General features: G+C 40.6%; 1 protein-coding gene across 2 annotated transcripts in view; it reads left to right on the top strand.

Moving 5' to 3' along the window:
- The first annotated feature begins 7,361 nt into the window (after nucleotides 1-7,361).
- The window catches only part of rimbp2b (RIMS binding protein 2b), a 66,290-nt gene continuing 60,361 nt past the window's right edge, over nucleotides 7,362-13,290 (top strand). For both annotated transcript variants that reach the window (XM_069178159.1, XM_069178155.1), the window contains exon 1: nucleotides 7,362-7,480. The gene's annotated coding sequence lies outside the window, so the exon portion shown is untranslated. The remainder of the gene's footprint in view (nucleotides 7,481-13,290) is intronic.

Raw genomic sequence — 13,290 nt, 5'->3', positions numbered from 1 at the left:
TGTAAAAGGTGTAAGTGTTTTTTGTATTTTGTGCCAATGGCTTCAGAACTCAGTTTGCATTGCCACAAAAACCTATAGGTGGCAGTCATGAGAGCAGAAAGCTGCATAGACAGTCAAGGCTGAGCTGTGATTTTCACTGTGGGAAAACATGTTGTCTGTGTGTCTGCGTGTGTGCGTGTGTACGCACAGGTATGGCTGTTTCCGCTGCCTCACAAGGTCACTCATTTGAAGCGCTTCCATAATTAGGGCTGTCAGTCTCACACCTCGGGTATGAGAGAGTACTCTGACGCCAAACTCCCATTCATACCGTAGCTCCTCCTGCCTACCTTGACAAGCAGGCATGGCCATTCATCATTTTGCTGGTTATCCCTGAGCAGCCGGCAGGTGACTTTTATCTTCACTATGCACAGGAGACAAGTATTCATATTTCTAACTCAAATGTGTTTGCTCTCCAATGAGTTGATAGCGTGAGAGGATGTGGTGGGGTGGTGTAGTGGTGGTGGGTGTGCTAGGAGGGAGTAAGACAGCTTCTGAAAAAAAAAATTTGAATCCAGCCCTGGGCCAAGTAACATTTGCATATGCACCAAATGGGAGGGTTTACCGCATTAGGAGTTCAAGTTTGCCTTAGGTTTCTGGGGGGCTTAGGTGCTCAGTGGTCGCAGTGATTTGTGGGTATGTGGGTGGGAGAGGTGGTTGTTGAAAACTATGCATTTTCACATCATTTTGGACTATTATCATTACATTATTTAGCAGAAAACATTGTATGCCATGAAAAAATAATAATCACAAAAACACTGGTTAAACAAGGCTTATAATGAATGGCTCTGAACTGCAGATTTCTAATTCTCCTAGTCCACACTCAAAATAGTTTCTTTCATTTGGCTGTGAAAAAACACTTGGGTACGGTGCCCAAGTATAATAATGTTAAGGAAAACCCTTTATACATAGTTTTTTGGCTCAGAAAAGTACTGTTTGTAAATTCACGGCTAACTGACTTTATACCATATGGATGCCATTTGGTATTTGCACAAGAGACAAAAATACTAGATTTTATGAGTCTGATAACTGATGTAATTTTTGTCTTTTTTTTTTTTAATAGAAAACTGTTCCTGTATTCTTCATAAATCTAAATATGCAATAAAAAAATTGTGACCAATATTTTCCCGAGCAAGACATTTATTTTGCTCTACTAATTTTTTTGGTTTTCGTTTTTGCTTGGAGTAACACAAGCAAAGTCCAATATTTACTTTATTTTTTCTCCTGTTTTTGGTCTCCAGCAACTCTTAATGGAAATATCTGTCTGTTGAATTGCTAAATGCTCCACAGTCTTCACGAGCTAGCCGCTAACTTTGTCTGTCTGCTGTTGTGCTGGGCAGGTGGTGTTTATTTATGAAGTTTTTGAAAACAGCGACCAGCATTGTAAATACAGAAATAAGGTTGATGAGACCACCGAGAAAGAACCAAAACAGTAGAGTTGTGGGTCGTACGACCCAAACATTTAGTTAAAGATGCTAAAATGGTCAGTAGAGGTGAGAGGAACTGTGGAGTTGGATGATAAGTCTCAGTTGTTTTGTCACTGCAAGTTGCTCCTTTTGCGTACAAGTGCACATTTGTTCTGCAAATGTAACATTATTAGTTGGAGCACCTCAAAATTAGAAAAATAAACTTGTCAGTACTCTTCAGGGGATAATTCTTGTGAGGGAGAAAGTACTTATAAATGATCTCAAGCACATGTTTGGTATTTCTGTTGACATGTGTTGGACTTTGTGCACTACAGACACAAATCCTCACGTGCTAACACAATAGGCTACCTTTTAGGGGACAAAATTAAATTCATATTTTTCCTCATGGTGTCGTGTGTAACTTGGTTGTCCAGTTAAATTGACAAAAGAATGCAGCAGTGTCTCATGTATGTGTAGTGTGTGCAGTGTTTGGTGGATTTGTTGAATAGTAATAGTAATATGAAGAATTGTGTCAGAGGAGCACATTAAAGAGAAATAGGCTGAGGTGCTGAACATGGCTGCTCAGTGGAGGATGTAGTAGTGTGCGAAGAGCATGGCTCAGCATGGTCCTGAGTGACTGAGGCTAGGGTGTAGTAACAGCTGGAACTGTGCTGCTGCTGGCGCCTCGATGTGGCCTGGATAAGGCACGTGACCCTGCCTCAGTGTGAGGCATTAGTGATATGAACAGCAGGGTCCACGGCCGCTGTTACATAACACCATCTTCATAGGGAAATCTCTGTAAAGATGGCTCCGGGAGACTCTGTGACAGCAGAGTGAAAGTGCATTATCATCGTCGGCAACCCCATCACTTGCTCTAATTGTTGCACTGTCCCGTGCATGAAAAGCAGGCGTATGCCTCTTGTTTGTTCTCGGGGTATTTCCATGTGATGACAGATTTATATCGATGTTTTGTACTCTATAAGCCTTGACACTAGATCCGCTCTAAACACAGTCAGTGTTTTTGTGCACATGTTCTTTTGTGTATCTCTGTGTTGCATATGTCTTTACACATGTGTGCAAGTGTTACAGTCTGTTTCTTGACATATGTGCATTTGTATGTTTACATACAGCACATGATTGTGTTACACCATAGATCCCGCAGCTCAAATGTAATGTAAGTAGATATGTTGTGCCAGCTGTCGTCATCTTGGCAGATTGACTGACTGCTGTGGTGTGGACTGGCTGCTGACACCGCTGGAGGTCAGAGGAGGGTAGCCTGTAATCACTTCAGGAATCTGACTACATTCATAATTGATTGTTCCTGTAGTTGATCAGGATTGTACGCTCAGTTGGATGGACAACGCTGCTCTGGTGCGAATGGCACGTTATCAGATCCCCTAGAAGTTAGCTGTGGTTTGTTGTTTGAGTGCTGCAGCTTCAGTTTATAAATGTGTCCTAATGCTCATTATTACTGTGACATTTTCACAGTCAAGGCTGAAGGCCCTACTCTGGTGGTGCAAAGCTTATGCCAAAAAAAAAAATCAGTGTTACTATGGATATTGACTGTCTTTATAGCAATTACTACAAAGAGTAATGATATTTGCCTCAGAAAGTATTCACTTCCTCACTTTTTGCACCTTATAGTGTTTTTAATTTAATTTTAAATTAATAATATTAGCCCTTTTACCCATTGATCTACATTCAATTACCCAAAATATTTTTTAGAAATCTTTAGAAATGACAATAATTTCCATAAATATTTAGAACCTAAATTTATTACTTTGTGGAAACCCCTTTGGCTGCTGTTACAACTTTGAGTCTTCTTGGGTAAGTCGCTATAAGAATACCTGGATTTGGGTAGATTATCCCACTCTTCCTGACAGATCCCGTCAAGCTTCATCAGATCGGATGAAAAGCGCCTATGAACTCCCATCTTCACCGATGTTCTGTGTGGTTTACGTCACTGGGCTTTCACTGGGACACTCGAAGACTGGCACAGACTTTTCCCGAATCCAATCCACTCTTATCTTGGCTGTATGGTGTCACGCAGAGGTGAACCGTCGCCCCAGTCTCTGCTCGCTACACCCTCTGTATTTGGCTGCATTCACCTTTCAATTCAGCACTCCTGTCCTAGTGCTTGCCCCTGAGAAGCACCTCCATATCATGATGTTACCACCGCCTTGTTTTTAGCTGGGTGATGAGCAGTGCCTGGTGTTTCCCAGACATAGTGCCTTGGACTTCCTACCAAATTCAGTTTTAACTCATCAGATTAGACAATCTTTTTCCTCGTGTTCTCAGAGTACCTCAAATGCTGTTAGGCAAACTCCAACCAGCCTATCATGTGCCTTTTACATGTCTAAAAACTTTCTTTTTTTTTTAATTACCAGAAAACCAAAGGAAAAAGAAATACAACAGATATGTTAAATAATGCAATAATCCAAATAAAGGTCCAGTTTAGCAGCTAAGCTCAGGAAAAGAAGCACTCAGAAGAAAAACACCTTTCTTTCACTCTAGCAGGATTTTAGTTAGCACTAGTCTTGGCTAACAAAACTACAAAGCATATAAATGAAACACATGTGAAAGATTGCCGTGTGTCTGTGTGTGCTGTCACTTAGTCTGTGTTTGTGGTCAGCTGAGGTGGAGGGCTGTTTGGATCCGTTTTGAAAGGTAGACAATCATGACTAAGGGCGGGGATGCCGGGGATGATTATGTGGATCTTGCCAAAATCCACAGGGAGTGATGATTATTTGTCAGGATTTGCTTTGTAATAAAAAAGCTTATCTCTAAAGGTTCAATCTCAGTCTCTGTCTGTCTCTGCCTTTCTGTTCATAGGTTTTGCTTGCTGTGTGTGCTGTCCATGCTGTGCTGAGACTTTCTTTAAAAATCAAGATTGTGTTCAGTTTCATGTTAAAGGATAATTGAACCTAAAGTTTCTGAATTATTACCTTTGGATATAGATCCAAAGAGCCCTGCTCTTTCTGATTTATTCAGCATGTAGCTGAAAACAGCAGGCTACAAAAGCAGGATATTGTGATGTCTGAAGTGGTTGTTGAACAACATCTCCAATGTCCACGCCCTTTACACAGACACACTCCACTCTGTGTATTGTCCATTGTGTTGGAGGTTAATTGCTCACTCTTTGATAACATATTATTGGCAGGCAGTGCTACAGACACACTGTGCCAATCAGTTCAAGGCACACTTGCTGTTTCTCCACCACTTTTAACACTGATAATGATTAATTGGATGCTAATGTGCTCCGGAGGTAATGCTTTGTTTTTATGTGGGTATGTAATTGATTCTAATGTCCCGATCAAGTGGAATTTCACAGCAGATTACTAAAAGAAAAGAAGCTTGGCTGTGCAGTAGCTTCCACAATACAGTGATTCCCTTTTTGCTGTGATTCATTTTTGTTAACTTTATGATAGGGTACGCTACATTATTCTGTATTATAGATCTTTGTGGGGTCAGTAAGCTTGCTGTCCAATCCACTGCCTCCATGCTGGCCCATCAATGAACAGGGGCACAGGATAATTGCATGAAGAAGCTGTAATAAGGTGGATTGAATTAGCTCTGCCCTGACTAAAATGAATTAAAGAGGTCGTCATGACATGCAGACTCCTAAACTGACTCATTATACCTGCTCAGCCAAATATATCATATTATACTTTATTATCTTAGATAATGTTGAAAGTCTGGGTCTGGGACTAACACACAACATGAGTATGTGCAAATGGCTGCATGCTGGAATAATAGTCAGGGTTGTATTCTGCTTAATTAGAAATGTCTGAATGTAATATTCATAACGTAAATGAAAACAGAGAGCTCACTCTCAGAATGACAATTAACAGTAATAAACAAATGTTGATTACGCTGATGCTTTGTACATGATTGAAGAGTCATTTACACCGTGATGATGAAATGTTCTTGAACGTTACCTCTCAAAAAATTGTGGCCATAAATTTGGGACTGCTCGATTAATCTATTCGATGATTTAATGTGAATTAATCTACAGCTATTTTGAAAATCACTCCTTTTTTTTAAAGGAGTTCCAGCTTCTTACTAGTGAAAATTTATATCATGTTAAGTTGATTTTTTTTTTTTTACAGTGTTGGACTGAACAAAACAAACAACTTGTTACCATCGTTTTAGAAAGTAGTTGATAATTACAGCTGTAACTTTTTTCTAAACGCATTCTGAAAAACACTGGGATTGATACAGTTCGTGGCCCATTTGACAAACAAGTGTTTGTTTGAAAGTGTCTGCTGCTCAGATTTAAACACATTATGTTTTAGTTTTTTTCTGGCAATTGCTATGGTTTGAGGAAGTTTATACATCAGTGTGTGAATGGCAGCAGATCAGAGAGAGGAGTGTCCGAGCACCTATGAAAGTTGAGATGAATGGAGGGACTACGTGGCTTTAAGTGCCGTGCCCCCTGGCAGAGGTCCGGGGCAGGACAGAGACAGCCTCTGTCCAGATGTCTGTTTGTGTTATGGAGGTTCGAGCACTGCCTCCTGCCATGAGAAACAAACACTAATTGCCCATTGGCCCCGGGTTGGAGATGTGCAGCTGGGGACATGTGGCTAAAAATAGCCCTGCTTGTTCCCATGAGTGGCGAGCACACGGCACCATAGCATTAGTATTCATCACTAAAGCATGGCATGGACAAAAAAGGTCATCTCCTGGCCATGGCCACAAATGTCAGGGTGGGGTACAAAGCGGCACCGACGCAGGGTGGTGAACTGTGAGCGGCACCTCAGCCTTCAACCCCATATGGACCAACCTACTGAACCATTGCCCTCTGTCTGAGGACTTGCAGGAAAATGGCACATGGTGAGTGTCATGACATCCTGTGTTTTGTTCGTAGGTCAGCAGCATCCATGTTTGTTCCATGAAGTCTTTAGCTCCATGTGGTGATGGCCTTCCATGCTTGAGTCGAGTTACAGCTCTCCCTCTATGACACAAAAGCAGCATCTGGTTCCACCTGACTGGAGCCATGAATATTTTAATAGGGGGCATTATTATTTCCAGCCAGCTCCACTAGCTTGGCAATAACAAGCAGTTTAGGTAGTGCTATCAGCGTTGCTGGTTAAGTGATTGAACATGGAGAGAGGATGTTATTTTACCTTGCTGGCATCTTATACTTTTGTGGGTTTGTAAGTATCTGGTTGAATGAGTGCTGAAGCGTTATTTTTCATCGATACACTCGGTTCACATGTTGCATGGTTGTCTGCAGGTCTTGGACTGTAAGTTAACACACCTGTGTAAAACATCTGGGTGACGAGAATAACACAATATTATACAAATCAGGTCATATTATGTGACATGCAGAGATTAACAAGAAAATCCCATGAGGACTTTTTTTTTATATATATAAAGCACATTATAAAAACATTCTTCTTATATTTTTATTGTGTGATTTTGTTTTGTTTTGTTTGGTTTCACCTCACACCAGTACCTCTATTTTCCCTGTGATGAAACTTTAGTCAAGTGGTGTGTTCAAAGTATGCTGAAAGCAGCAGGTGGGCAGGTAGTTGCTTTATTCTCTGTATTGTCAAAGTGAATCTGTGAAGATCAATGAACGCAGAACACATTCTGCTTGCACTGTGTGAGCGTAGCTGTTATCTGTTTTCCCACTCAGACCTCCCGCTGGCTCTGAGCGGCCACTCACCTACACTTGCAGATAGACTGCGGACAGATTTCATCACCAGTGGGACGCAGCAGCAATGGGGAAGGGTTATTTGAAATACAGTGAGATAGCCAGAAACTGCACAATCAAGTTGTAAAACTTCCATTGCTATTGTGAAAACTCATCATTGTGTAAAGATTTTCTTTCTTAAGGAAAGGCACTTTTTATTAATTTATATTGTTGACTGCAGCCTTGTGTTCTCTTCTGCCCCCTGCCACCCCTACAGCTGAGAAATGAAGTTTTACCCCTCCAGCGTTTGGACAGCGTTTGTCTTCTAGAGGACAACAGCAGAGCTCTGCCACTCAGCCCAGACACCCTGAGCCACCAGAGGCTGCAGCAGAAGTTACTGGTGAGTTCTCTGTGTGAAAGGGAGATAAAGGCTTGTTGATGCTGGGCTTGGCACGGCCCATTAAGGGCAGTTGAAGACTGCAGCGGAGGCATTTGCTGTCAGCAGTTTCAGGCTTCCATGTTCGTCTCCCTGCTACGGATTGTGAACTTGTGAACCATGAGTAATATTTCCTCCAGTTGTTGGTTTAATTTTGAAATGAGCTCTGCTGACTTGTGCTTGTGTTCGTTTAGAATCGTTATTGAAGCTAATTGGGGTCAAAGTGGCTCCTTTCTTGGTGTTTCATGACCACTGACCACCCGTGTAGGGGAAGAGTCAGGAGACAATGCTTCTTTACTTAGACCTGTGCATTCACCTCCTCCCTGTCCAAAGAAAAGATCAAGCCTGCAGGAGGTTGTTGGCATATTGGCCTGTTGGATTCTTCTCGCTTGAGAGGTCATTTCTATCTGTTTTATTTATTGTCAGTGATAATGAGCATTTGAACATCAGTTATGTGTTGGAGATTGCAGGGAAGATGTTTCTAGAGGAAGTGAGGATAGTAATAAGAGCTATACTGTAATTACAGTGAAATCACGGCAAGGCAAATAGATTGTCCTACAATTGTACTCATCAAGGTCTCAGGTTCACTGTGTTTTAGCGGTGGTAGTTTTAATGATTACACATTTGTTTACTGATATTCACCACTAAGATACAATGTAAAGTAAAATGATAAGGATCCTGTAGGTGCTGCTTTTCACTACAGTGTATTGACACCTTGTCTTGTTTTACTTCTTTTATAATATTAGCGAGTGCCATTTTTGCATGAATCATATTCGAAATCAGACAATGACAAATGAGGCGAGAACGTGAGGTTTATCCCACGGCTGATTTTTGCCCCAAGGCCCACTTCTGATTTAATTTGGCCCTGCTGCTTATCTGATAAAGCATATCAGTTGTTCTCAGTTAATAATTTATTGTTTATTCAAAAACATTTGAATGCAATAAAATGTGAATTTCAGAGAATTGATATCAAAGTTCTGGTTTGGTGCCTTCTGTCGTCACAGTGTATACTGGTGCTACTACAGAGTATCAGAAACATCTACTGGGATTTACAATCTTTAAATGACAATGTTTAAATGGCATATCGTTATGTAACCATCTGGTTTAAGTACTGTCGTACCTGTTAACTGTGATTTTTCCTGTATCGAAGAGACCCAGCAACCGTGTTGTTGAAAATGCTGTGGACAGTAAACAGCAGGTTTTCCAGAGCGAAGCTGGCTTCATCTTCCTCAAGCTTCCTTCAGGCTGCGATCTCACAGCGGAGGCTGCTTGTAATTCCCCCGGCTTCCCCTGACAACTGTGGTTCAATATGAATGAGCTCCATCGATTAGACCTCAGTGTGGTGCTTGTGCAAAGGGAATGAGTCGTGTGTGTGTGTGTGTGTGTGTGTGTGTGTGTGTGTGTGTGTGTGTGTGTGTGTGTGTGTGTGTGTGCGCGTGTGCATGCATGGGGCTGCTGGCTTCCTCTACTGTGTCTCCTCAGCACTTACCAGACTGTTTTCGCGGAGGGCGATGTTATGGGTGACATCTTTTGGCTGAACTGAAGCTTTGTTATTAACAGCTTCTTCCTGCGTGTTGATGAACAATGTCACTGATATTTCCTTGTGATATGACGGGGTTCAGGAATCATACTGACAGTAATAGTAACATAAGAAACTAACGAATGTGTTGTCTATATCAAATTTCTCCTGCCATTTTTCCTGATTTTGGTTTGGTGGGTACAAACACAAATAAACACAGATATATTCTCAGACAGCTTTCACAACCCTCAAACCGTCCTGTCTCACACACGGAGAGTGTGGCCTTCTTGTGTTTAAGTCCGCCAGCTGCAATCTATAGAGGTGCGAGGTTAGCACTATGGACTGATTGTTTACATAATGAGGGTGGTGTGAACTTTATTTTTAAACTCTCTGCCTGCTTGTGACAGGGCTACTTGATAATTAGCTTGTCAACATTTCTTAAGGGCTCGCCTGCCATTTCAGTCATGTGCATCATAATGTTTAAAGCAACCAAATGTGAACAATGACATTTAAAATGTTTTTTTTTTATATATAAAATATATTTGTAAAAATCATTAAAGATATTCCAACACTTATGTGTAAAGGACATCTATTGTGCATTTTCCTGCATGCACGTACATACCAGACAGATTGTTTAATGTGAGATATGGAGGTTTCTTTTGGAATTACTTGGCTTTCTTCTGAACCCGAATTCATTCTATCTTGTGATAATCATCTATGAGCAAGGTCTGGTGACACAAAAGTCCTTCCCTTGTTCCTGCGGTGGTTGCTTTTGAAGTCAACATGAATCCTATCATGTCATTAGTTGGTGTTTTGCACCACTCAGTCAACAGAGAAATGGACTGGGAGGGACAGGGGTATTGGTGAAGGGGTGGGTGGGTTGGAGGCGGTGTTGTTAGTTCCCTCAAGTGGAAAAAGAGCCGATTATGAGTCCTGAAAGATTTCCGTAGCATCAGTAATTACCAATACTGCATGGTCCTGTGTAAGACTGAGTGTAGTGATAATGAAAAACTGACAGAGCATGAGGCACTTCTTCAGCAAGCTCCATTAGCCTGCAGCTCTGTTATCTTATGATGGAGATGCAATCAACAAACCGCAGATGCACCCTGGTAAAGGTATCTTCCTGGGAAACACAGCTGTCTGCAGTCATTACATCTTTCTGTCTTACATCTTTCAGTCTTACAGCATGTGTGTTTTCTTCAGAGAAAACTTGATGAAAGTGTCATTTTTTTTCCCTTTGCCCTAGAGATTTTTCTACCCTTTTTTTTTGGCTTTGTTGCTAGTCCTCTTTTAGGCTTGCAGATTTGTGCTGAAGAGGGAATTTCACAGACACTGAGTTATCGTTATTATTCTGCAAGTGTTGACAATAATAAAACGTTTTCCTCTGTTATAGCACTTTATAGTGTGCAGAAGTTTTTGAGATCAATGTAAGTGGCAGAAGAAATAAGCCATTCTCTGTCTTTACTCACTTTCCTTCCTATAAAATATGCATCTACAGTTTTGGAAATTGCAGTCATAGAAATATAATGCAGTTGAGGTGTTGTCTACTGTTTCAATTACATGTAGATAAGATACAGCACAGTACTTCATATTTTGAGTAGGAGCCTTCTCAAACTGTGTGGATTTGTTAATACAGAACAGTCATTTTCAACCAGTGAGCTAGTTTTGTACCCTTTTTAAAATGGACTATTGTGAAATTTTCTGACAGCTGTTGTCAAGAATGCAAAAGCAGCAGACAACAAAGCATAGATGTAGCCCAGCCATAATACTGCACCTATTTTCCTCCAAACCCTGTCTTTGAAAAACACAGTTTCATATAATCTTGACTGAACAGTGGCGTCTGGGGCTAAAAGTGACGGTTATCGAATAATGTAAAATTTTGTCTCAGTATAGAACATGCACAGAAGAGTCATTACATGAGTTATATGACACAGTAATGTCTTTTATATAGCTATATCTGGCTAAATTAACCATAAAAAGTGACCGGTCATACCAGACCAAGCAATGTTTTATCTGCCAAACCTCTGACTGTAATAAACTGAGCTAAGATGCTTTTTATTGCACAAATAGTCACCTTTTTGTTTGGTAGAAGAAGAGCGTGTTATTTGTTTTTTTCTAAGTAACAGAGTGTTGCTTGAAATTGTCTTTAGAAACCAGTGGGAATGGCCTCAGAGGTCAGATGCCTGTCTACTTGATAAGTCAGTCCTCACCCATACTTTCCTCCTGCTCTGTTGCAGGGTAAACTTGTGAGATAATTGACAGGCTTTGCAGGGTGTTAGAAAACAAACATGTGCATACATCAAAAGCTGATCGAAGCAAGCATTTAACGCTGTTTAAAGTGGAGAAAATTCACAGATTTACTGCCTGATGCAGCAGTGTGATGTTTTGGAAAGCACTAAGGCAAAATGTGCCACTTGCATATTGATAAGTGATCTGCCTCTGGGAGTATCTCATTGTCTGAGCTGAGATGAAAAGGGGCAAGATTTATTGGAATGTGAACAGTTTCCTCTTGTTTAACTCCTGCCCTCATAACCATTGTTGAGTGTGAAGAGGCCTGCAGTCAGACCTGCGGGTTTATTTGAGCTGTGCTTTGTTTGATGGTCAAGTGAATCATAAGGCCAGGGCACATTAAGATGATGATCAAAATCATGTGCCACATAGACTGGAAATAAACAATGACTTTGCAGTATAGATGTAATCTAAAAAACAAAACAAAAACAAAAATATTCTGTCGTGCCAACTTAATGCCTCGTGTAGTCTCTTCGCACCAACGTTAATGCCAGATTTATCATTTATTCATACATATTGATATTCAGAGAACATAAACATCTCACAGAAAGTGCTGAGAATCAATTCTCCTCTTGCTATGAGATGACAATACTTACCACTGAGACACTGTGCTGCACCAAATTTAATGAATACTATACCATGAAAAGCTGATGCTGCTCAAACTCCATGCTTCTGTATTTCTTTATTTCTTGTGCCACACAATCTGCATTTATTACCTCAACTCTCACAAACACAGGCTGAGGTTCCTGTAGGAGAGGATGTTACATGGAACAAACAGGTGTATGTGGTTTTGTCATTTATTTTCATATGTGAGCATCATAGATGTTTGTGAATGTGTGGTTGTGTATGTATTGATGTGGGAGGCCCCTGCACTGGGGGCCAACCTCATGTTTACATCACTTGTAATGAAATTAGAGCCGCGTGGCGCCCACACTACAGGCCTCCACTGATCCTCTAATTCAATTACTCCCCTTATTAACGCTCAGATGCTGCTGGCTGACCCAGGACCGCACGCTGCTTTTGCTACACACCATTTACTCAGCAGCCCTTTCTGCTTCTCCAGTGGACTGACTAGTTATCATTGTCTTACTGATGCACAGGGGTCATCCAGATTTCTCCCTCATATACCAGTTTGTTTATTCATGAAGTCTCTTCTTCAGTGATAGCAAATACAGCAAAAGAGGGAGTAGTTTGCAATCTGCAACATTTATAGGAAACTACAGTAGGATTAGAGCATCAGGATCTTTTTTTTCTGTTGCTTCTACGTTGCCATGTTTCGTTCACATCTATTCTTGTTACATATGCAAAGATTGTTTATATTATCAACGACTATAATTTAGTGATTGTTTATTTCTGATATGTCAATAAGAAAGAGATAGCTAATGCTGAGAAGTGCAGGACTAGGATATGGGCTAAATTTGATCTTTAATACCGTTTTACAAGTCTTCACCTGATTTGTTGGGTGGTGCAGGATATCGTTTGACTAATGTTACACTGGTGTGATTTTTGCCTCATGATCCAATACTGAGGTCTGGCAAATGATAACTTGAAAATGATGGTCATTATTTAATTAATACAAAAAAATAGTTCTTTATTTTTACCCCTCCGAGGAATCAATAACTAAACAATTCTATTTATCTCAAATTCCGAAAGTAAATTCAAAAGTGTTGATGAATGTGTCGTGCTTCTTTTGCTTTAGAAATTATTTCAAACTGTTATTAATACATTTTTGTTTGATAATAAAATATATTTTTAGCTCTAATCAGTGCAGAGAAATTTGCTGTCATTTATAAGCAGTAAACATGGCTCTTAATCCTGTGTTATTTCTTGATTGAGATACAAGCCTCGAATGTAAGACAGTGTTGCTATTGGAACAGGGCCCATTGCTTCTCTGCTGTAACAGGTCTGCGAGGAGCTGACGGCATGACTTAACACACAGGGTGTCGGGTGCCAGCGTGACAAGTGC

This window comes from Embiotoca jacksoni, unplaced genomic scaffold (assembly GCF_022577435.1).
Source record: "Embiotoca jacksoni isolate LCO1_2020_lvr unplaced genomic scaffold, fEmbJac1.0.p SCAF_8, whole genome shotgun sequence".
In the NCBI taxonomy this organism is placed as follows: Eukaryota; Metazoa; Chordata; class Actinopteri; family Embiotocidae; genus Embiotoca; species Embiotoca jacksoni.
The sequence above is the reverse complement of the archived record's forward strand: the minus strand, read 5'-3'. Positions and strand labels throughout refer to the sequence as shown.